Source organism: Ictidomys tridecemlineatus, chromosome 7, assembly GCF_052094955.1.
Source record: "Ictidomys tridecemlineatus isolate mIctTri1 chromosome 7, mIctTri1.hap1, whole genome shotgun sequence".
In the NCBI taxonomy this organism is placed as follows: domain Eukaryota; kingdom Metazoa; phylum Chordata; class Mammalia; order Rodentia; family Sciuridae; genus Ictidomys; species Ictidomys tridecemlineatus.
The window spans coordinates 19,882,218-19,905,946 of NC_135483.1; the positions used below are offsets into that span (position 1 = coordinate 19,882,218).

At 37.8% G+C, this 23,729-nt stretch overlaps 1 long non-coding RNA gene across 1 annotated transcript in view; it reads left to right on the forward strand.

Annotated features, from left to right (window-relative positions):
• LOC120892914 (uncharacterized) overlaps positions 1-23,729 on the forward strand; it is a 182,847-nt gene that overhangs the window by 158,151 nt on the left and 967 nt on the right. The window lies entirely within an intron of this gene.

Consider the following 23,729-nt stretch of genomic DNA (forward strand, 5'->3'; position numbering starts at 1 on the left):
AGGCTCTCATAAACCAATTATTTCACCTCTGAACCTTCTTGTATTGTCTCATATATGAACTTTTGGGGGACACCTTATATCTAACACACACACACTCCTCTTCCACATATTAAGATTCCTATAAAACATCCAATATGTTTTCACTTTACTAAAGAATTCACTGTTGGCTCATCAACTCCAGGAAACTATTTTTTTTTTTATGATTAAAACTACTAGTTATCATTCAGGATAAAATTTTCAAAAGGTTGTTCTGCAGTAACCATCCCTAATCTCAGAGGTCAAATATCCCCAACTCATCACATGGGCTCTGGCAGGACTGCTTCACCATGTGCCCAGAGTCTTGGAATATTTGTACTATTTGATAACCAGCAGTCTTTCAAATTTGAAGACTTTCAGCTTGTTTTTCTATACTTAGAACTTTACATTTTTGAAGAAAAAACATACCAATGAATATCACAGATTGCTTTTTAAAAAAGCAATGTCTACGGCAATATGAATTTATTTTGTTTTATTTTCCCTCCCTCAGTATCTGAAGTCCTAATTCTCTGAGCCTCTGAATCCATTTTTAAATTACCATTACTTAATTATCTTTAATTGTTTGTATTTATCGGGAAGAGCGTGATAATTTGATACATGCATACAATAAATGATCAAATCAGGTGAGTTAGCATTTCCATCTCCTTTAACGTTTAAGAAATTGTTGATTAAACATATGGTCATTGTACATATTTATGGAGTACAGTGTGAAATTTCAATACTTGTGTACTGTGTGTGCTGATTGGATCAGTGAGGTTTGTGATTCCGTCTCCTTATAATTACTTTGGGTGCAGAAATTTTGAGCTCCTCTCTTCTAGTAACTTATAAAATATATCATAGATTATTGTGAATATAGCCACCCCACAGTGCTGCAAATCACTAGCACTTAGTCCTTCTAGCTGTTTTGGTATCCACTATTTTACCTCAATTCTCCCTACTCTCTTTCCCCTTCTCAGCCTCTGAGCCTCTAAATCTGGAATCCTCTCCCTGTTCACCACCTACCATCTTTCCTTAATTTTTCCTTTCTTCCTTCTTTCCTTCCTTCCTTCCTTCCTGCCTTCCTTTCCCTCCTCTTATTCCCCTGACCATCATCTCTTCATGTCTAGATTGTAGCACTAGCTTGCTGCTATCCTCAGTCTCTTGTCATTCATCCCACACATAGCAGCTAAAATAAACCTATTAAAATACTCATTTGGGTTACAGTGTTTCTCCAGAGCTTACAGAATAAAATATTAAACCTATATCTTATCATCCAGGCCTGTTTCAATTTGTTTCCTGCCTCCATTGTGACCTGATTTTCTCATTAACTTCTTGTGAAAGTCTTTGGATCATGCAAAGGGAGCCTCCTTGAACCTTTTTTTTTCTTATCTGGACTGGTTTAACGATGACAGTCCCTATCTCCTAGGATTGTTTTGAAGATTGAATGAAACAATATATGAAAAGCCCCTGTCGCATAACCCTGACATAGTCAACCCTTGATATTACTGTGGCACCCTGTTAAGAATACATATTACTCTTTTGCAGTATTCTAGTATCACCCTTCTTTCTGTAGGATTTTCTGAGACTGATGAACAAATGCCAATCCTTCATATAGAAAAACTAGATAAACGGCTCTAACTCAGTTCTTTGCAATTAATAGCTTCAGTTCTTATCATCCAAGGGATGGCTGGTTCTTATAGTCCATAGTTTTGATAAGTTTGTGACTGCTAATAGCTAAGCAGCCACACAAAGCCCTGATTAGTTTGAAGATGAAAGAGTCTGCCTTTTGAGTTACCAAAATCTACCTAAATCTCCTCATAAGGAGATTTTGCTTGTCTCAGGGTGGGATGGCACATTATAAATTCACTGAACTTGTAACATCAAAGTGGTCAAAGGACGTCACACCATCCTCTGGCACCCTTGCTCAGAACAGGTGGTGCGCTTGCCCATGCATTAGAAGTGCACTCTTACTTAAAATACTTGTAACAAGGCTATGAAGATGCACTCATATCACACAGAGAGTACTAAACCAGGAGGCTGGGAACCTGGTTTCTTACCTCTATTTAGAACTAGTGGTGTGATCCATTAGCATCAGTTTTTTTGGAAGATTGCAAATAATATTTATCTTCTTAAAGGACTCTTGAAAGCCAGATATGGTGGCACACACCCATGATCCCAACACATGGAAAGTTGAGGTGGGAGACCTTGTCTCAAAATAAAAAGGGCCGAGCGCAGTGGCTCATGCCTGTAATCCCAGGATGAGGCAGGAGGATGGCAAGTTCAAAGCCAGCCTCAGCAAAAGTGAGGAGCTATGCAACTCACTGAGATCCTGTTTCTAAATAAAATACAGAATAGGACTGGGGATGTGGCTCAGTGGTTGAGTGCCCCTGATCAATCCCCAGTTCTCCCACCTCCACCAAAAAAAAAAAAAAAGTAAAAATAAAAAATAAAATAAAAAGGGCTGGGTATGTAGCTCAGTGATAAAATGTCCCTGGGTTCAATTCCCAGTACCAATAACAAAACCAAACCCAAAATGAAACAACAACAACAACAACAACAACAACAACAAAAAGAGTGTTGTAAATAATAAATGATTTTTGTGAAAGTGTTTTGTTCAAATTGATAGCCTTATTTCTGCAAATAATTTACACATATAAAGTGCAGTGCAATATGTAACATTACCTAAGGGGAATTCATATTAGATTTGTGTTATTTGCTAAAAATATTGTTTAAAAGCCAAATTAAGTTTCCTAGATTCTGAGTTTGTATGTAATTATCAATTGCCACTAAAGTAATAAAAAGATTTTCTGCTATTATATCTTATTGCTTTTTTGTATTTGGTATTCCTGAAGAGAAGGAAGGCATATAGAAGAAATGCATTTCATGTAAAAAAGGAAATTTGAGGCATACAACAATTTTAGGGTGAATGAAAAAAATCGAGTGCTTCCTCTTCATATTGAAAACTGAGACCGAAGCCAGGAATATTTGGCCAATGTCTGTGTTATCAGAGAAAAGCAAAGGCTCAGCCACCTTTTCAGGAAAGTCACTGGTTTAAATCTATCTAGTTTGGCCAAAATGATGAGACAAACAACAGCTGCAGTGATAGCTCCTGCTTCGCTTCTCACTGCCCAGGGAGATCAGAGTAAGTCTCATGTTCCAGACAGCAGGAAAAAAAAAAAACTGACCCAGAAATAAAGAGACTTGCCCCAAATCCCATCACTGATCCAAAATATGAAACAAGTTTTACCTGGCTGCCAACCCTAAAGCCACCTGATAAAATGGTTGGGAGAATAACTGTGTCCTCGGTCAAGAAGGCAGAGACAAAATAAGTTTAGTATAAAATGCAGAGTTTTTTTTCTTTTTCTTTTGCTTCTTGCATAGAATGTGCAATGGACCTAATTCTGTGTTTTTATTAAATATGTACTTGATGCAAACGTTTTTAGCAAAGGGTAAACTAACAGTGCCCAACCTCCATAGGAGAAGCCAAGTTTTGCAAAGGGAACCCAATTCACATATTCCAAAGTTGCATCTGGATTAACAGTGAAAAATATTGAAAGGTGCTGAAAATATAACTCTTACTGGTAATATAGTGACTATCTCAAGGACATGAATGACATCCATGTTTTTACACACCCCACTCTAGGTGGAAACAGGCACTGTGAGTACATTTATTGTTATACATTGTTTTTCATGATTAGGATCTGTCTAGTGCCATAAAAGGGGCCATAACTCTCAGCTCATACTTAGAACAGCATGTTACATATGGCCTTAAAATTTGTGTTTTCATGTTACCCCTGTTACCCCGAGGAAAGAGACTCAAGAATACATCATATTATAACGGAAAATATTTGTGAAGTTTCCCACCCTTGAGCAGCTGCCTGCACAATCTTTAAAAATGTGCTCTGATCGCCCTCTCCTGGTTAGATGTAGGAACAGCTGAAAGCTCTGTTAAGAGCATTCGTTTTAGCATGGAATAATGGATGCTTTGACTAATCTGGATTTAATAAACCTGGAAATTACCAAGTGATCAAAAGAGAAAAACAATGTTGCAGAAAAGGAATTCTCACACGTCACTTTTCTATGTAAATATAAATTCTGACTAAACCAATTCCCTAAAAAAGCATCCTAATATAAGACTGAAGTCTTGACTTGGGACCATTTGACAAGTAGGCTGGATCAACTGATGACAGCTATCTACTGTGAGTTACCAGAGCTCTTCTGAGTTCTGGGTATGTTTGGCTTTGAACCCATAAACTTTAAGATGGAACTCTATTTAAGCTGGAGACATGAGTGTTTTGTTTGTTTTTATTCATTTCTATCCATTTTAGTCTGGTACCTTTTGAAGTATTCTGAAGGAGGACAAAAAAACTGAAATCAGGATGAAGTACAAGAACAGAGGTAGCTTCATATCCATGGAAAATATTCTTGTTTCTCCACTGTAAAATGTTCCAGTATTACTTATGGCTGTGATAAGACCTAAAACATCTGTACCTACACAGCTCCTTGCCTCTGGTTCAGAATCGTGACCTTGATAGATGCTTTGGATACCAATATTGGCTGTCCTCTGGGAAAAGCCTGCTTGGATTTGAATGTGGTTGTGCTCCCAGGGGAATTATCTCACACAAGTCCCCTAATCTCTGTGAACCCCATTTCACATTGGAACAATGGTGATCCTGAGAGTCTGGAGTAAGTATGAAGGTTAAATCTAATGCACATAAGATCCTCAGGTTAGCAACGGGCACGTAATGGTCCATGAGTGTTAGCTACTGATGTTATTCTGCAATCCAAATACCACCTGATATATGATACAATCTGTGTATCCAGTCTTCTTCAGTCAGAAGTACTGTCTTGATGCAAGATGAAAGGAAAACAAACCTGGGAGGTGACTTAATGTGCCTCTGTGGTAAGAAAAGCTCTTGAGGGGCATTTATGTTTGCCTGCCGTTTTGAATTTGTCTGAAGAGTGGAGTTTTTCTCCCTTCTCATCACAAGCTAAAAGCTGCCTTCACCAGAGCAACTGCAAAATCATTTCTTGCCATCCACACATTTAATATTCAGAAAGTGGAATTACTTTGTAGCTCTTTGTTGCTCCACCTTAGAATTTCTTTCCTGACTGAGACTTACACAACAAGCAAACAGATATTTGTTCTGCTGCAGTTTTTGAATCCAATCCTGTTTTAGTTTCAATTTAATTATCACATAATAATTTCACAAATGTATGCATTATAGTGTGATATTTCAGCATATGTATAGAATTTGTAGTGATTAAGTCAGGGTAATTAGTATACCCATCACCTCAAATACCATTTCTTTGTGGTGAAATATTAAAAATCATCTCCTAGCTATTTTGAAATATATAATTCATTATTGTTAATGATCGTCATCATACTCTGCACTAGAAAACCAGAGCGCATCCTTCCTGTCCAGCTTTGAAACTATTTTATTCCTAGTCCTACTCCCCTTCCCCTCCCAAGCTTCTGGTAACTTCTACTCTTGGAAGTAAATTCTCCATTGAAGACCATCTTCAGATTAATTATCCAAAATATAGCTCAAATTATCAGAAGAATTTTGAATTTTACAGGTTAATGGGAAGTTTTGTGGATGGTCTTATATAGCTATACGTTTTAGCTTGTGATGTAAAGGAAGAGAAACTTCACTCTTCAAGTAAATTCAAAATGGCTAAGCAATCATAAATGCTCCTCAGGAGCTTCCCTCGGTGCACAGCAAGTCAGCTCTTGGGTTGGTTTTTCTTCCTCTTGCATCAATACAGTACTTCTGACTGAAGAACACTGGGCACATAGATCAAATGGTATTTTTGCTAATCTGTTAGCAAAAGTTAAAAAGGCAGAGGCACTTCTCTCTTTCATTTCACAGATTAAAAAAAGACAACCATTCACAGATAGGTGTCATGTAGGAATACCAGGTCACAGGACATCTTATAGCCAACCAGGGGATTATGAGAAATTATGGTTGGCAGAAAAAGGAAGAAATATGGTCTTAAAAGTAGGGGACCTGCTCTCTCAGAGTGTCTGTGAATGAATTTTCATGTGCTCCTTAAATGAAGCACTAGACTTCTCAGACTAAGGTGATATAGCAAGATGATCAGACAGACTCTTCCACAGCAGCTGAGTCAGAACAACAGCAACTAAAAGGTTTATAGGCGCAGATCAAGAACTTATGAGAAGATAGCTGGGCAGGTGCGACCTGGTTTGGGATAGTCTTGAACCTGTTAGGGCAAAACTGAAATCCTCAGCATGACACAGAAGGACTTCATAATGGGCCCTGCTAGCAACAACAGTACTGACCCTACACCACCATTGTATGTTCCCTGTGCAGCTGCATGTTGCCACTTTGCTTCCTGAACCTGTCTCCCTGTCTTCTTTTGAATTGTTACAAGTGGGCCCTTCTGCATGGAATGCTTCTCTCTCTCTTTTTCCTTGATTGACTCTAATTCATCCTTCAGATCTCATATGTCACTTCCACCAAGCACTGTGATACTTGGTCTCTTTGGGGCCAGATTAGTTAGCCTTTCCCAGTGTTTTCATTTTACTCTGCTCATCTCTAAAATCAACTTGTTCTACGTTAATTGTGTGACTATGTACTGAGTGAGCTATGTCATTATCATAGACCAAACATGTTTGTGTATTTCCACAGAGTCAGAGTTTATTGAATAGCAACAAATTCACAGAATACACCACTTAAGTGATGGCAGTTCACTGAAGACTCATGGGCTGAAAGGTTAATAAAATAGGTACTTGTCACTCCGTTTCTCTATATGCTTAACAAAACACTGTTGAAATCTTAAGAACTGTTTGCTAATCTTGTTCCCAGAATGTGCTGTCTCTAACTGTGGACTGTCTGCTAATCTTGTTCCCAGAATGAGCTGTCCCCAACTGCCAAACTACAAAATGTAACTTCTCTCGCTGCCCTCTCCAGGGAAAGTATATAAGCTCTGCTCAAGCTGTTCTCAGGGCTCTATCTCTCTTTGCTATAGAGAGCTCGGGCCCCAGCATGCTGGTCTCCAAATAAACCCACCCTTCTGCTGTTGCATAAGACAGTCTCTTGTGGTCTCTTACTCCGACGTTTCGCCGGACCCTTACAGGGCCACCTGACAGTCATAAGCAAGGGAAACCCAGCTTCTTTTATTTCAATCTTAATTACTAATATCTATAACACTCAAATCACAAATCATAATTACATAAAAATATATACTTATTATATCATAATTTATATTTACATATGTCACAATTTACATTTATCATATTTGAGTCTTAAAGAAAGATTAAAAAAGGATTAAAGCTGCCACAGGGGTTCAGGAGGCTGAACTAAGAGCAGATATTAAATGAAAAGAGTCACTAGATCTAGGTGGTCAGATAAGATTAGGAACCAACCAAAGAACCTGATCAGGGCACAGAGCTGTTGAAATGCAGCAACTTACTCTAAGAGGGTCTCTCTATTCTAGCCTTGATCATCTGGATGGATGGCAGTTTCAGAGGGTCAGCCTGGAGTGTCAGCTTAAGATATCAGCTCAGAGTAGGCCATGTGTGGTCATCACCGGCAGGAGAAACCACACTACACTGAAGCCCAAGGACAGAGGTTTGAGATGTTCTTCACTGTGACAATTTTTCTGGACAAGGTATCTGACAAGTAACCAGGTGACATGGTTAAGGTGCTACCATGTCTATTCTCAGAGTGCTCCTCATTTTATGGGACTCAGCTGAGGAGGTTGCTTCATTTAGTGGTCTGGGTGTTCTATAACTTCATGAACCTGGTTTTACCATTGTGAATTTGATACACCCATGCATTTGTGTGCTTCTGATTAATCTGATAAATTCGCAGGTGGTCATTTTTATTAGCACAATTCAGTTTGTGTGTTATGGTTGTGCTAGGAAGATGTGGTTATTCACTTACACAAACAAGGTATAGAGTTGTTCTGCCTTAGAACTTAAACTCAAAATGGAGTAATTCATAGCAAACTACTGCTTTATAAAATGTAGTAAGTAAATCAGGGTCGGGAACAGTCTGCGAACGACTGTTCTATACATCATGGAGTATTTTAGAGCAGAGCACAGCCACGTTCTTGTTGACTTGTACTTCTCTTTCTTTAATGACAGCTGCTGGGTCACATTTGCCATCATAATCCATCTCTGTACAATGCCTGGCCTAAAATAGGTTCTCGATATATACTTTAAACAATCAAAAAGACTTCCTTAGTTTTGCTAGGAATCATGCTGAATTTCCACTTGAGTTTAGAGTTGCAATTTTAATTTAATGGTGAGATCAGCCTTTGGGCATTGGCTTAAAGAAATTTTAAGACTCTGAAAGTCCTCAAGTCAATTACTAACTTCCAACTCTTCTTTTGCTTTTTAAAAGAATCTATGCCAATGTATAATCTATCATTATTGTATGTACCAGCTGCCCCCAAGGCAAACTAAAATTAGGTTAAATACAATCCAGTGATATACTATAAATTGCATTATATTAAAAAAATCTGTGCCATATATGTGATGCTAAATTCAGAGCAGTATGTCTACTTGGCAACCTGAAAAGTATTGATTTACATGGTTTCTCAAACTCCCTAGAGGATATTTACATTCATTGTCCCATTAGACTCTCCTGAGAGTCTCTTCCAGTCAGGAATTGTATTTTTCAGTTTTTTTATTTTTTAATTAGAGCTTTATAGTTAGACATAGTAGTGAAGTTCTTCTGACAAATTTATACACACATGGAAATTGATTTCCATTTCATGATTCCCCCTTTCCCTCCCATCTCCCATTCTCCTTCCTCTACTCGACTTTCTTTTGCTCATCTACGAATTTATATTTGATTGGCTCTTTATGTTATTCTATCCTTCCTTCCCCCTTTATTTTGCTCTAGCTTCCACATATAAGAGACAACATTTGACCTTTGAGTTTCTGAGTTTGGCTTGTGTCACTTAGCATGATATTGTCCATTTCTATCCAAATACTAGCAATTGACATAATTTCATTCTTTTTATAAGTAGAACTCCAACAATTTATTAACCCATTCATCTATTGAAGGGCATAGAAGTTGAATTCATAACTTAGTTACTGTGAATTGTGCTGCTATAAACATTGATATGGCTGTGTCTGTGTAGTATGTAGTTGTAAATTTTTTTAACTTTTGTTTATCATGGAAGGTTTTTATTTCATCATCAAATCTAAAGCTTAATTTTGCTGGATATAGATTCTTGGTTGGCATTCATTTTCTTTCAGAGCTTGGTATATGTTGTTCCTTGATCTTTTGGCTTTGAGGGTCTGGATTGAAAAATCTGCTAAGATATGAATTGGTCTCCCCCTATAGGTAATGTAATTCCTCTCTTGTGGCTTTTAAGATTCTAGCCTTATTCTGAATGCTAGGTATTTTCATTATAATGTGCCTTGGTGTAGATGTGTTGTAATTTTGTATGTTTGGTATCCTGTAAGCCTCTTATATTTGGTTTTCCAATTCATTCTTCATGCTTGGGAAATTTTCTGATATTATCTCGTTGAAGAGAGTGTGCATTCCTTTGATTTGAAACTCTGTGCCTTTCTCTATCCCAATAACTCTTTGATTTGATCTTTTGATGTTGTCCCATAATTCTTGGATGTTCTGTTCATGGCTTCTTACTATCTTCACTGTGTGATCAATTTTATTTTCCAGATTTTATATTTTGTCTTCATTATCTGATGTTCTTTCTTCTAAGTGATCTAGTCTCTTGGTTATGCCTTCTATTGAGCTTTTTATTTGGTTTATTGTATCCTTCATTTCAAGGATTTCTGACTGGTACTTTTTTTTCAGTCTCTATCTCTTTCTTGAAGAAATATTTTGCTACCTATATTTGCTTTCTTATCTTTTTGTTGGAGCGATCAGTTTTTACCTTTTGTATTTGCTCATTTAGGTCTTCTTTAATTCACAGATAATTTTAATTATCAACCTTCTGAACTCCTTCTCTGACATTTCACCGACTGTGCTGTCCATAGGTTCTGTTATTATAGTGTCCTGTTTTGTTTGCAGCATTTTCCTCCCTTGTTTTTTTCATGTTGTTTATGTGTCTTCCTTTCTTGCAGTTTTATGAGATATTACAGTTTCTACCCTATGTTCTTGTAGTACCAGTGCAGACTGTCTATACCTCACCTTGATGTTGGGCTTCCAGACCCTGCTGGTGTCCCTCAGTGTATGCTACTGCAACTAAAGGTGGTGGCGGCAATCGCTGAGATAACTTGAGATAATAGCTGAGGTGCTTCCAAATGAATGCAATGTATTACAGAGATGGGGCTGAAGGGGTGGGCCTCACACTCTCTTTGGGATGCCTGCTCTGAGATTCAGCTGCTTTTAAGCTCTGTCTGTTGTCAAAAAGGTAGGGGCTACTGTATGGGAAAGTCTATGGCAATACCTGCAGTGTCCCAAAATGGAAGTGGGTTAGGCTTAGGCTCCCAGTTGGGGGAGGGGCAAGGCAAACTTGGTTCTGCCCTGGACCTGGGCTGGGCCTACCCTCTGTGGTAGTCTGCTGCTCAGAAGGGGTGGACTTGTGCAGGAGGTTGGGCTCCGGCAGGTGTCTGCCTCTTCTGTAGATAGATGGACCTGGGTCAACGATGATCCTGGGTCCAGTAGGTTGGTGTGGGTAATCGGGGCTGGGCCTGGCCTCCCGCCTTAGTCTGCTGGTCGGAAGGGGCCATTCTGTACCAGAGGTTGGGCTCTGGTGGGTGTCTGCAGTGGAGGTATGGACCTGAGAGCCTGGGTCCTGAGCAAGCCAGTTCTATTTTTTTCTAATTTTTGTGAAGAATGTCATTGGTATTTTGATGGTGATTGCATTGGCTCTGTATATTGATTTTGGCAGTATGACCATTTTGACCATATTGATTCTGCCTATCGAGGAACATGGGATGTCTTTCCACCTTCTGAGTTCTTCTTCAATTTCTTTCTTCAGTTTTCTATAATTTTCATTCTAGAGTTCTTTTACCTCCTTAGATTAATTACCAAGTATTTTATTTTATTTTATTGAGGTTATTTTTGTTTTCCTGATTAGTTCCTTGGCTGAATTACTGCTGGAGTAGAAGAAAGCTATTGATTTATGGATGTTTATCTTGTATCTTGTTACTTTGCTCAACTCATTTTAAGTTTTAGAAGTCTTCTGCTGGAGGTTTTTTTTTTTTTTTTTTGGTGGAGGTGAGGGTTCTAGGTATAGAATCATAACATCATCAAACAGAGATAGTTTGACTTCTTCTTTTCCTGTTTGTATATCTTCAATTTCCTTTTCTTGCCTGGTTGCTCTGGTAATGTTTGAGGACTATATTGAATAGGAGTGATGAGAGTGAACAGCCTTGTCTTGTTCCTGTTTTTACAGAAAATGCTTTTTTTTTTTTTTCATTTAGTACAATGTAGGCTTTGGGTTTGCCATAAAAGGTATTTATAATATTGAGGTAAGTTCCTTCAATACCTAGCTTCTCCAATGTTTGAAATCTCTCCAATTTTTAATGTAGATACTCAATGCTATACTTTTACCCCTTAGAACTGTTTCATACTGTCCCAGAGATTTTAAATATATATTTTAAATATTGTATATCTGTTCTCATTAATTTCTCAGATTTTCTTAATTTCTATTCTAATTCCTTCTTTAATCCATTCTTCATTTAAGAAACTATTATTCAATTTTTATGTGTTTATGTGGTTTCTATTTTTTTTTGGCTATTGATTGCTAGCTTCATTCCATTGCAGTCTGATAGGATGCATAGGATTATTATTATTATTATTTGTATTTGCTATGATTTGCTTCATGGCCTAGAATATGATCTATTTTGTAAAAAGTTTCTTGTGCAGCTGAGAGGAAGGTAAATTCAGCTGTTTGGAAGGAATATTCATTATATCCATTAGGTCCATTTGGTTTATATTTTTATTTAGGTTGGAGACATGTTTATTGATTTTATGTTTTGATGACCTGTCTGTTAGTGATGAAGATATATGAAAATTTCCCAGCATTATTGTGTTGGGGTCTGTGTGGAATTTAATGTCAGGTAATATATTTTTCATGTTATTGAGTAAATTAAATCTTTACTGTTGTTATTTTGTAGTGTGGGCTTAGTTTTCTTATGAATTCTTTTAGTTTATTGTTATCATGAAAAATTTTCATAAGAAAACTAAGCCCACACTACAAAGAATACTCAAAGATAAACTGCACATAGACGAACTTAAAAACAATTACCAAACAGAGGGTGTTCATTCGACAGAAAAATAAGCCATTAAATGAGAATCAAGACAGGAAAAAATACAGCAAGAAACCAAAATACCAGGAAACCACAAACACATATCTCCCCAATAATAAGACATAGTTTAGCATAATGGATCAAAAACCAAGATCCAACAATATGTTGTTTCTAAGAGATTTATAGGTAAAGACATCCACAAGTTGAAGGTGAAAGAAAGGAAAAAATATTCCATATATAAGTACAACAAAAACAATCATGAGTATCTATTCTCATATCTGAAAGCAGATATTAAGCAAAAATTAATCAGATACGAGATCAAAAAAAGGCCACTATATTCTAGCAAAGGGAACAATCCATCAAGAAGATATAACAACAGTAAAGATGAGTTTTGCTGGATATAGTAACCTTGGCTGGTAGTTGTTTTCTTTTAGAGCTTGAAACATCACCCTCCTTGATTTTAGAGTCTGAGCTAAGAAGTCAGAAGTGGGCCTTATTGGTTTGCCTCTACATGTGACCTTATGTTTCTCCTTTGCAGCTTTTAATACTATTTTCTTATTTTCTAGGTTAGGCATTTTCATTATGATAAGTCTTGGTCAGCTTCTCACTTGACTAAGTCTATTTGAAGACCTGTAAGCCTCCTATATGTGGATATCTATCCCATTTCTGATATTGGAAAACTTTTCTGTAACAATTTAATTGAAAATGTTCTTTATGTTTTCAGTTTGTGTCTCTGTGTTCTCTTCTATCCAATGATTCTCAGGTTTGGTCTTTTAATGTTGTCCCAGAGTTCTTGTATATTCTGGTCATGTCCTATAATTTATCTCCTTTATTTCCTTCTCTGTGCTCAAGATCATATAACCTGTCTTCAAGGGCTGATGTTCTATTTTCTATGCAAATATAATATGTTATTGGGGTCTTCAAATGAGTCTTTGAGTGATTGGGTTTTTCATTTCTAGGAATTTTGCTTGATTTCTTTCCACTCCACTTCTTTATTAAAGTGGTCTGTCATCTCCCATAATTGTTCTCTTAATTGCCTCCTTAGATCTTCTTTTAGTTCATTGAATATTTTAATAAATAGATTTTTTAAAAATAGTCTTTCTCTGGGATTTTGTCCATCTCACTATCATTGGGATCCTCTGTTGGGGAATTGTGGATTTGGGGAGAATCCTGTTTTCTCCTGTTTTCAGAGGTCATGGACTTGTGTATCTACTGAGATGGATTCTTTTCTTTTTGTATGCATGTCCTTTTGTGTGTAATCATCTTATTTGTTCTGGGACTTCTCTCTGTGTTTGAAGTATGAGTGGATGCCAAGGGGTGGGGCATGCAGTCCCTCTCTGGTTTTTCCTCCCTGGGTTCTCGCTGTTGGTTTCGGGCTTTTGTTTCCTTACTTCTTTGAGTTGGAGTAATGTCACAGAATGTTCAGCTCAGCAGCAGAGTTCCTAACTTGTGAACTTTCAGTGTCCCTGAAGGTTCCCAGCACCTCACAGAATGGGATAAACAATTACAATGACTGTTGCAAACAATACTCAGCATTAAAGTAAATACCCTGTTCCTACTATGATATCTTCAACATTAATTACTACCAATAAACAGGAATGATGGGTTCAGCAATTGTCAACAGTAAAAACAATGATGTGGTTTTGAAGCTTACCTCAGGTGTCGACTATATCATCCACAGCATTAATGGTTGGGGCAGGAGTTATATACACCAATTAGTTCTCACAGAGAAGCGGCACACCTACTGCTATTGTCCTGAGCTAAGGAACAGCTTGGAATGCAGCTTTCATCTACTCTGTCATCTTCTGCTGATTCCTCTTTTCCACTCTTATAAAGAAAGAAATCTTGATTGCTTTGTACTTTTTCCAGGTTTATTTCCCACCCCCCCCCCCAAAAAAAAGTGGGTGCCCGATAAAACAATCTTAAGTGTTTTTTAACTTGGATCTTTCTTTGGAACTCCAGACTTGTATAGCCAACCACCTTATCAACATAGATGCCTAAGGAATCTTAATGTTAAAAGCAAATTTATGTGTGTTGCAAGAAGAATTCTGTCATTTAGAGAGTTCCATGGAAGTCTTACCTCCCAACACTTGTCACTTGTGACCTGATTTGGAAACAGAGTCTTTGCAGAAGGAATGAAGTTAGGATGAGGTCATTAAGATGGTCCCTGCTTTAATCTGACTGATGTCTTAAAAAAAAAAAAGAAACACAGCGATGCAGGTGGAATGTCACATGACAACATAGGCAGGGGTTGGAGTGATGAGGTTGTGATCCAAGGAACACCCAAGATTGTTGGCTCCCACCGGAAGCTCCGAAGAGGTGGGGATGGCTTCTACCAGACTCTAGGGAGGCATGGTCCCGACAACCCCCTGATTTCAGACTTCTGCCCTCCAGAGCTGGGAGAATACATTTGTGCTGTTTTAAACCACCAGTTTGTGGTACTCTGTTACAGTAGCCCTAGAAAATGGAAAAAAAAAACCGTTGAAAAACTAACTCCTGATTCCTGCCAACCCCCCTCCTCACAACCTCCTCTGGTAAAATGGTCCACAGCACCTTCAGGTTGTCTTAGCCTTGTGTCCTCATTGGCTCATTCCACACCTCGTCCACCAGTCCATCAGTGCCTACTATCAGCTCCATCGTCACAGCATCCCAAGGCTCCAACCACCTCCACTGCTGCCACGGGGTGTGACCTGTCCTCATTTCTCCTCTGGTCTGTTTAAATGACTCTGGATGAGTACCTTCTCTTCCCCTCATTCCCTACTGCCTCTTCTCAACCCAGCAGACAGCGTTTTTACCCCACTGGACCATCAGTCAAATCACATGGTTTCTGCACTTGAAGCCTCTCAATGGCTTTCCTGTCAACTCAGGAAAGGGCAGGGTCCTTTTACTTGACTACCAGGGCTTTTTGGAGCTGTACCCCAGAACTTCTGTCTCTTCTCAGCCCACTCCTTCTCCTCGCTTCTCTCTGGATACCCTTCCCTCCTTGCTGCACCTTGGTCACCCCAGACGTGCTCAAAGTCAGTCCTTTTAAGGGGTTGTTCCCTTCAGGGGTTTCCCCCTGCAGACTTGCACAGTCCTTCCCCGACTTCAGTTTCTGCTCTGTTAGGCTTTCCTCTCCTTTCTTATTTAAAATTGCAACTCCATTTCCCCTGGCATTTCTACACTCTTTGCTTTGATTTCTCCCCCCTCCCCTCAGCCCTCATAAGTCCATTTCAGAGATGGATAGTCAGTCATCATCCCTGGGTATCCATGTGGGATCGGACACTGCGGAAACCAGAATCTGCAGGCGTTGAAGACCCTTTCTATAAAATGGCGTCATATTTGCACATAGTCTACACAATCCTCTCATATACTTTAAATCATCTCTAGATTACTTTTTAATACTTTATACAATGTAAATTTCATGCAAATAGTTGTTGTACTCTATTGTTCAGGGAATACCAACAAGAACAATGTCTCTACATACTTAGTTCAGATACTAATTTTTCCCCAACTATTTTCCATCCATGTGGATTTAATCTATACATGCAGAATGCATGATACAGAAGGCTGACTTTACTATGCATTTACTTATTGCCTCTCTCCATATGCCAAAATGGAAGTCCTATCAGGACAGGGACATTACTTACTGCACCGTCTCTGGAGCACCTAGAAGATATAGGATACATTGTAGTTCAATAAATTACGGTTGAATAAATGAATGAATGAAAGACCTTTGAAACCACAGTCTCCGACTTTCCACATTATATACAATGAGAAAAAAATAGTTTAAAATAAATGAGTAAACTGTGCAATGTTCAATATATTAACATCTTATTTGCACTCCCCCAAATTACCCAGCTTAAACTTTTCTAGCAATTTAAAAATCTATTTCCAATTTATCTGAAGTGGCCTAGAATCAAAATTAGAAGAGGTAAAGGAAAAGAAGAAAGTAGTAGGAGGATTTCTATAGTGTATCAAGGAAGAATGTTCACAAAATGAACTTATTACTGAAGGGTTCCCAATAATGTGCACTAGCCTAAGGGAGATCCATGCTAATTTGAGGGAATCTCTGATATTATTTTTTTATTTTGTTTTAGGAGATTATTTGGATTCCTTTTCTGTATTTGGAAACCAAATCTACTCAAATCTCTTTGGATAACAAAAATGCCAAGATTAGTTATTGAAGTCTAAATACATTTTACAAAGATACTCTAGGGTGAAATAGTGTTCTTTTGGGTTAATGGTCAGCAAATTCATTAAGTTTTGTAATAATAGTCATTGAGACTGATTTTTTTTTTAAGAAGCACAAGTAACTCATTGGGTGCAAACACTCACTCTAATGGTAATGTCCACACACAAGGTAATACTCTGGCAAATGTGATGATACAAGTATCTGAAAGTAGAGAGGAAAGAACACATTTAATTCCACAGACACAGCACAAGCTGGTGATTAGTTTTGTTGGTTTCCTAGAGAAGAATAATGAGACTGAGAGTTGTTAACAAGCAGTGAAAACTAAACATACCAGCCTATTTTGTAGTTTACAAGGAGGATCCCATCTTCGGCAGTCAAAGAGTCACACGGCTAAAGAGCACACTCAAGATCTGACAGTTTTATTTAACTTTTAAGATAGAATGCTCTGCCAAAGCAAATCTCTATTGCTAAATTCAGTGCTCTGGTAAAGAAAGGTTGGGGCCCTGAAACATAGACTTGGGACACTTGAATGAACTTTTAGTTATTCATAACTTTTAGTTATGAATACATAATTCTGTTTAACTGCCAACATGTTTTGAGGAACTGCCAAATTATTTTCTATAGAAACTGTACCATTGTACACTCTCATCAACAATGTACAGAGGTTGCACTTTAATTATTTTTCCTTTAAAATATCATAGCTGTCCTTCCTACTGGATGTGAGGTGACATGCCATTGTGGTTTTTAATTTGCATTTCCCTGGTGGATAAGGCTGTTAAGCATCAATTTACCCACTATTGGCCATTTGTGTATCTTCTTTGGAGAAATGTCCATTTATTTGCTATGTTTTGAATCTAGTTGTTTGGCTTTTGTTTTTGAGTATAGAAATTCTTTATTCTAGATACTAGAACTTTATAAAATATATGATTTTCCAGGCAAATCTTTCCCATTCTGTAAGTTGCCTTTTCACTTTTTATAGTGTTCTTTGGTATACAATAATTTTTAAAATTTTTATGTGATCTTTTTAGTTATACGTTATGGTAGAATGTATTTTGACATACATACAGTATAATATGCATAACTTCACATTCTCATGCTTGCACATGATATGGAGTTACACTGGTGGTGTATTAATTTATGAATGTAGGAAAGTAATGTCCAATTCATTCTTCTGTCCTTCCTATTTCCATCTCCCTCCCTTCCCTGCATTCCTCTTTGTCTAATTCAAAGTACTTCTGTTTTTTCCTTCTCACCCTTATTGTGCATTGGCATCCACATAACAATCATATATATTTATGCCCCTCCAAATGGAACATCTACATCAAACAAACACTTCTCAATTTCAGGAACCAAATAGACCACAAAACAATAGTACTGGCTGACTTTAAAACACCTCTCCCATCACTCAGTAGATCCTCCAAACGAAAACTAAAGAGAGAAGAACTAAAATAAATAAATATTTATGATTGCTATTTCTTGTTGGTGTATAATTCTCTTTAATAATATGAAATACCCTTCTTTGTCCCTTCTAATTAACTTTGGCTTGATGTATATTTTATCTGAGAATAGAAACCCCTGTTTCTTTGCAAGATCCATGTGAATAAATTTTTTTTCCTCATCCTTTTACCTTCAGTTTTTGGATGTCTTTGTCTATGTGGTGAGTCTCTTGGAGACAGCATATTGCTGGACCTTGTTTTTTAATACAATCTACCAGTCTACGTCTTTTGATTAATGAGTTTAGACAATTTATATTCAATGTTATTTTGAGAAGTAATTTTTATTCCCTGCCATTTTTATTTATTTCTGGTTTTTAATTTGAATTATTTTCTCCTATGATTATTCTTCTAGTGTTTGCTGTTTTTCACTTTTATTTTTCATTTCTTCTTCATGAAATATTTTATTGAGAATGTTTTGTAGTTCAGGCTTTCTAGATCTGAATCCTTTAAACTTTTGTTTATTGGGGAAGGTTTTTATTTTATCATTAATTCTGAAGCTTAATTTTGCTGGGTATAGTACTCTTGGTTGGCATCCATTGTGTTTCAGAGCTTGGTGTATATTATTTCCAAGACCTCCTAGCTTTCAGGGTCTATGTTGAGGAATCCGCTGAGATTTGGATTATTTTTTTCCTATAAATGTGACCTGTCATTTTCCTCTGGCAGCTTTTAAAATTCTATCCTTGTTCTGTATGTTAGGCATTTTCATAATAATGTGTCTTGGTGCAAGTCTGTTGTAATTTTGTATATTTTGGGTCCTGTAAGCCTCTGGTATTTGATTTTCCATGTAATTCTTTAGTTTGGGGAAATTTTCTGATATTATTTTATTGAAAAGATTGTGCATTCCTTTGGTTTGTTTCTCCAAGCCTTCATCTATCCTGATAAATCTTAAATTAGGTATTTTCAGCTTATCTTGGAAGTTCTATTCATGGTTTCTTAACATCTTTTCTCCATGGTTAACTTTATTTTCAAGATTATATATTTTATCTTCATTTCCTGAAGCTCTATCTTCCAAGTAATCTAGTTTGTTGGTGATAGTTTCATTGAATTTTTAATTTGGGCTATTGATTTATTCATTTTGAGGAATTTTGCTTGTGTGTGTATTTATATTTTTTCAGAATCTCTCATTATTGAAATGATCTTTCACTTCCTGTATTTTCTGATTTCACTCCTTACATTGCCCTTTACGTCACAGATCAGTTTGACTATGTACATTCTAAACTCCTTCTCTGATGTTTCTTCTACTATGGTGTCAATGGATTCTGTTATTGAAGTGTCTTGGTTTCTTTGAGGTGATTTGTTTCTTGCTTTTTCATGTTGTTATGTGTTTACCATTTAACACTATGAATCTGAGGCAGTAGAGATTCTACTCTCTGGACTTACAGAGACTCTGAATGTTTTTAGTATGTCAGTGTTTAGGGTGAGACAAATAATAACAACAACTAATGCAAAAAATATACAGAATTAAACCAATGACATCTACATTTTTGCTCAACAAATAGAAAAAATATGATCAATTATTGCCTACAATAAAACTGTAAGTTAGCAAAAGTTTTTATAATTTCAAATTGTGGATAGGGAGAGAATCAAAATGATATATGATGTGATGATCATGAGGGAGGAGATAAAAGTAAAAAGTTAAAGCAAGAGTGAAAGAGAACAATAGAAATCGGCTGTTAGCAGAAGAAATAGATAAAGAGAATCAAGGGAAAGTAAAAAACTAAAAACAAGAGAATACAAAACAATTGAATCAAATATTCTAGTCCTCAAAAAACTGATGCATGAAAAATAACAGGTTTCAAAAATGCTAGAAATGAGAAAAGTGAACAAACATTAACATGTATAAGTGTCCATAAACCATTAATGCCACAAGTAAACAGAGAAAGAAAAAAAAAAAACCTTAATGAAAAGTTAAAGAATTGTTTGCATTGGAGTTCAAAAGATTCTCAGCTTCCCTTCTCAGCACTATTAGGTGGGTGCATCTGGAGTATGATGCTTGCTCCACCCTCAGGGTGGGTTTGCTAGAGAGATAGAGATAATACCAGTAGGTAGAATTCCTGGAAGCAGGGTTTAGGCTTAGGTAGGTTCAAGGCTCTTTGATGAATGACAATTGGCTTGGAGATTTTAAATCAGCACACCTTCATCACCCAGAAATTGCTGATTCATGTTGGAAGACTGCACCCCTGCGATCTTTCCTGGGTTCCACTCATGTTGTAGAGGAGCCTATTTTTAGTCCACTCTGTCACCTCTGGACCTCATATTTCCTGGCTTTGGCTTCAGTCTCTAAACTCAATCTCTCCTTCCTCTACCCTTTTTAATATGGTCAATCATATTTCTTCCACCCAGTCCTGCAAACAGCTGGATCGGTGGGGGAGAAGGAGAGCCAGATGGATTTCCATGACTACTTGTCCCCTGTGTAAACCTCTCTCCATGTTTGGTTTTTTCCTTTTCACTTAGGCACACTCTATATCATGCAGTGTGGGTTTTCTAGGCTTGTATTTTGGGCCAAACTCAGATTTTCCAGGAATAGGTTCCCTCAGCTGCCAATCCCTGCACTGCAGCTGCAAAATTGTTCCTTCCTCTGTCCTCTGCATGCCACCAGGAGAGATGCACTTTCTCTCCCGTACAATGATATTGTGCAACATGCCTTTCAGTTTAGTCGGATAGTCTTTGATCTCTTAACTCCATACCCAGACATGCCTAAGTCCTCCTAAAAATATGGTTTCCTTTAGTTCCCTCATCCATCCATTTTGCTCACAGGGGGATACTGCAGTTGGTGTTCCCTGGCCATGGCAGTCAGTGGCTGTGGCACTGGGTATTTTTTACTTATTTTATTATATCCAGCCTCCTGGGTCCCCAATCTGTTTGAGGGTCCAATATTAAATTCTAGTAAAGCTCCCCCACCAACTTTTTTGTTGTTGTTGTTCATCCACCTTGCTGAGAATCCATCTGTCTGCTTTCTTGGTTTCATACCATGGAACAGCCAGGAAAGTGACCTTCTCTATTCTTCCATCTTGAAACTCTCTGACAATAGTTTTTAATTTTCATGAAGTCCAATTCACTCATTTCTTTTTTCTTTCTGGTACTTTCTGTGTTACTTTTGATAAGCCATGATCAAGTCCAAAGTCATAAAGACATACCTGCATGTTTTTATTTTCCCCCTAAGTTTATCTCACTCACTGTTTGTAGAAGAAAGTGTCCTGAGGTCATAATATATGCAGCATGATGCACAGTGGACTATGGAATGCTAGACTAATCAGTATGACATCACATTCCATTCGGCATAGCCAGGGAGCTATTCCCACGATTTTGGTCATTGATCAGAATATCCAGAAATGGCTGGTCTGGCTGCAGTTGGAATGGCCTGCTGAAAGCAGAGTTGAAGCTCTCGGAAAATTCTGAGATCAAGGTGCTATGTTCCTGAGTCCCATACACACACTGAATCTGACACATCTGTAGGGTCTTGTGTCCTCAAAAGGAAGAATTTATGGAGCTGGAAAAGCAGATGGAAACAGGAGTGGTCCCATGTACCATCATTTCCAATGACTCACTGAAGACTTGGGGCTTCCTTTCCTTGAAACTTTGGGTTCATTCTTACAGGGGAGCAGAGCAATGGTTTCATTGAACCCTATGCCATGACTGCTACTGAGGCTTTTTGAACCTTTAGGGGACCATTTGGCAAGAAGGAGTCTCTCTTTGCAGGGGTAATTTGTCCTCGTCAGGAAAGGGGAGGGCAAGGAGAGATATGTATGGAAGTCAAGTGGTCCGCTCAGGCACCTCATTCACACTTCCTTGCCTGATGGTGACCCTCCACTTCACAAGAAAAGGGCATATTTGGGGATTCAGACCACTCAGGGATGAGGTCTTGGGTCACACACCAGAGGCCCTAAAACCAACTGTAGTGATGTGGCTATCAGTTTGCCCACTAACTTCCATTTTCTAATTCATCCCTTCATGAAGAGAGGAGAATGAAGGAGTGGTTCCAAATACAGTTTGGAGAAGTGGATTTTTTTGGCACAAGGGACAAAAAGCAGCAATTACAACAACGTGTGCTGTTCCGACTTCCAATAGAGTTATCCCCAGGAAGTGCACTGATAGCCTCCAGTTTCAGGTGCATTGAGGATCTTCTTTTGTCTTTTAAGCCAGTGAGCTGAGGCCACACTGTTTCTGGGTAATCCAATCCATAGAGAACAGTAAGACACAGAGTCAGTACAGGGCTTATGAATTCTGGACAGTGTGGGACTCTGTGGACAGTCTGTGCCTGAGCTCAATGTTCACTGGATGAGACTTTTTAGAAGTATAGCACCATCTGAGGCTCTTCCTACCTGATCTTACTCCTCTTCCTTTCACAAGAGCCAGACCTGCATCAGGGATAGAGTTTCCCTTCGTACTCATGTATTCCACCATTTTTATCTCCATAGTTCCAATCTCCAAAAAACATCTTTTCCTTCTAACTCCATCTTGGCTTATTCCTTCCCAAAGAACCCACTCTCCCAGTGATAGATAAAATGACGATATAAGCTGGGGTAAATCAAGGGACTTGCTTCAAGTCACGCAGCTATTAAGAGAAATACGTCTTCCTTCTTGAATCCTTAATGGGGGCTATAACCGGGGTCTCATTAGAGGGTTCTTCTTCCTGCCCAGGAGAATATAAGCCATGCTAAAAACTTAAATTCTCAAATAATTAGTGAATAACAAAACACAAATAGTCAGAAATGTATTTACAATAGGAAGCCCCTGATAGATCTAGTCCAGATGGGTGCTGGAACTAGACAGAGAAAAGATGACTCTGGTGGTTTGTTTAAGAGGGTACATCAAAGGCATGGATAAAGTTTCAAGGATGAAGTCTTCCTTTGTGATGTCTAGTAGTCAGCAGGTTGATTGGCATCTTCTCAGGTCATACCCACTTCAGGTGCTTTGTGGGCCATGGAAGAGCAGGATAGAAATTCACACTGTCCCTGGGCAACTGACCAGAGAAAATGTCCACTGCTCATTCTCAGACACCAGATGTTTCTATTCACTAGGCTCCCGTGCATGGTGACCCACATGCAGCCCATGGATGGCTCATGACAAATCCTTAGTATAATATATTCATGAAATCATGTGTTTTCCCTGCCAGTTATAATTTTCTAATTCACATTGAAAGTATCACTGTTAAAAAAAAACACTAATAGGGCTGGGGATGTGGCTCAAGCGGTAGCGTGCTCGCCTGGATGCGTGCAGCCTGGGTTTGATCCTCAGCACCACATACAAACAAAGATCTTGTGTCCGCCGAAAACTAAAAAATGAATATTAAAAATTCTCTTTCTTAAAAAAAAAAAGAAAAAAACCACTAATACAAAACTGGGCAACTTATTCATGTCAGTTTGGGAAAGAACATATTTATTTGTTCAGAATTTGTTCTAAATGAGTACATTTGTTAAACAGTTAATTTGGGAGACTGAGACAACTTTATCACTCTAAAGAAATGGAGTATCTGTCATCTTCCTGGGAAACCGTAGCACAGGTATTTAAAGAAGTCAGCACTTATAGCTGCCAGTCCTCTGTTAGATACTTCACTTTATTATCTCATTTAACACTTCCATCAAACCAGCAAAGGAGATAGATTCATTTTTATGACCTCCTAGTCAATGCTCCATTTCCCTGGCCTCCAAAATGGGAGTATGTTTACTTTCAGAAATGTGCAAGATGATTCATTACAAGATGACAAAAGAAATTTTTTAACTATATTTGTGATCTACAAATGAAAATGTTTTACTAGAGTTAAAATGAGTTGACACTAGCTCATATAGTTCACATGAATAGAAAATTCATGCTTAAATATTAAGACAATAGACCAAATATA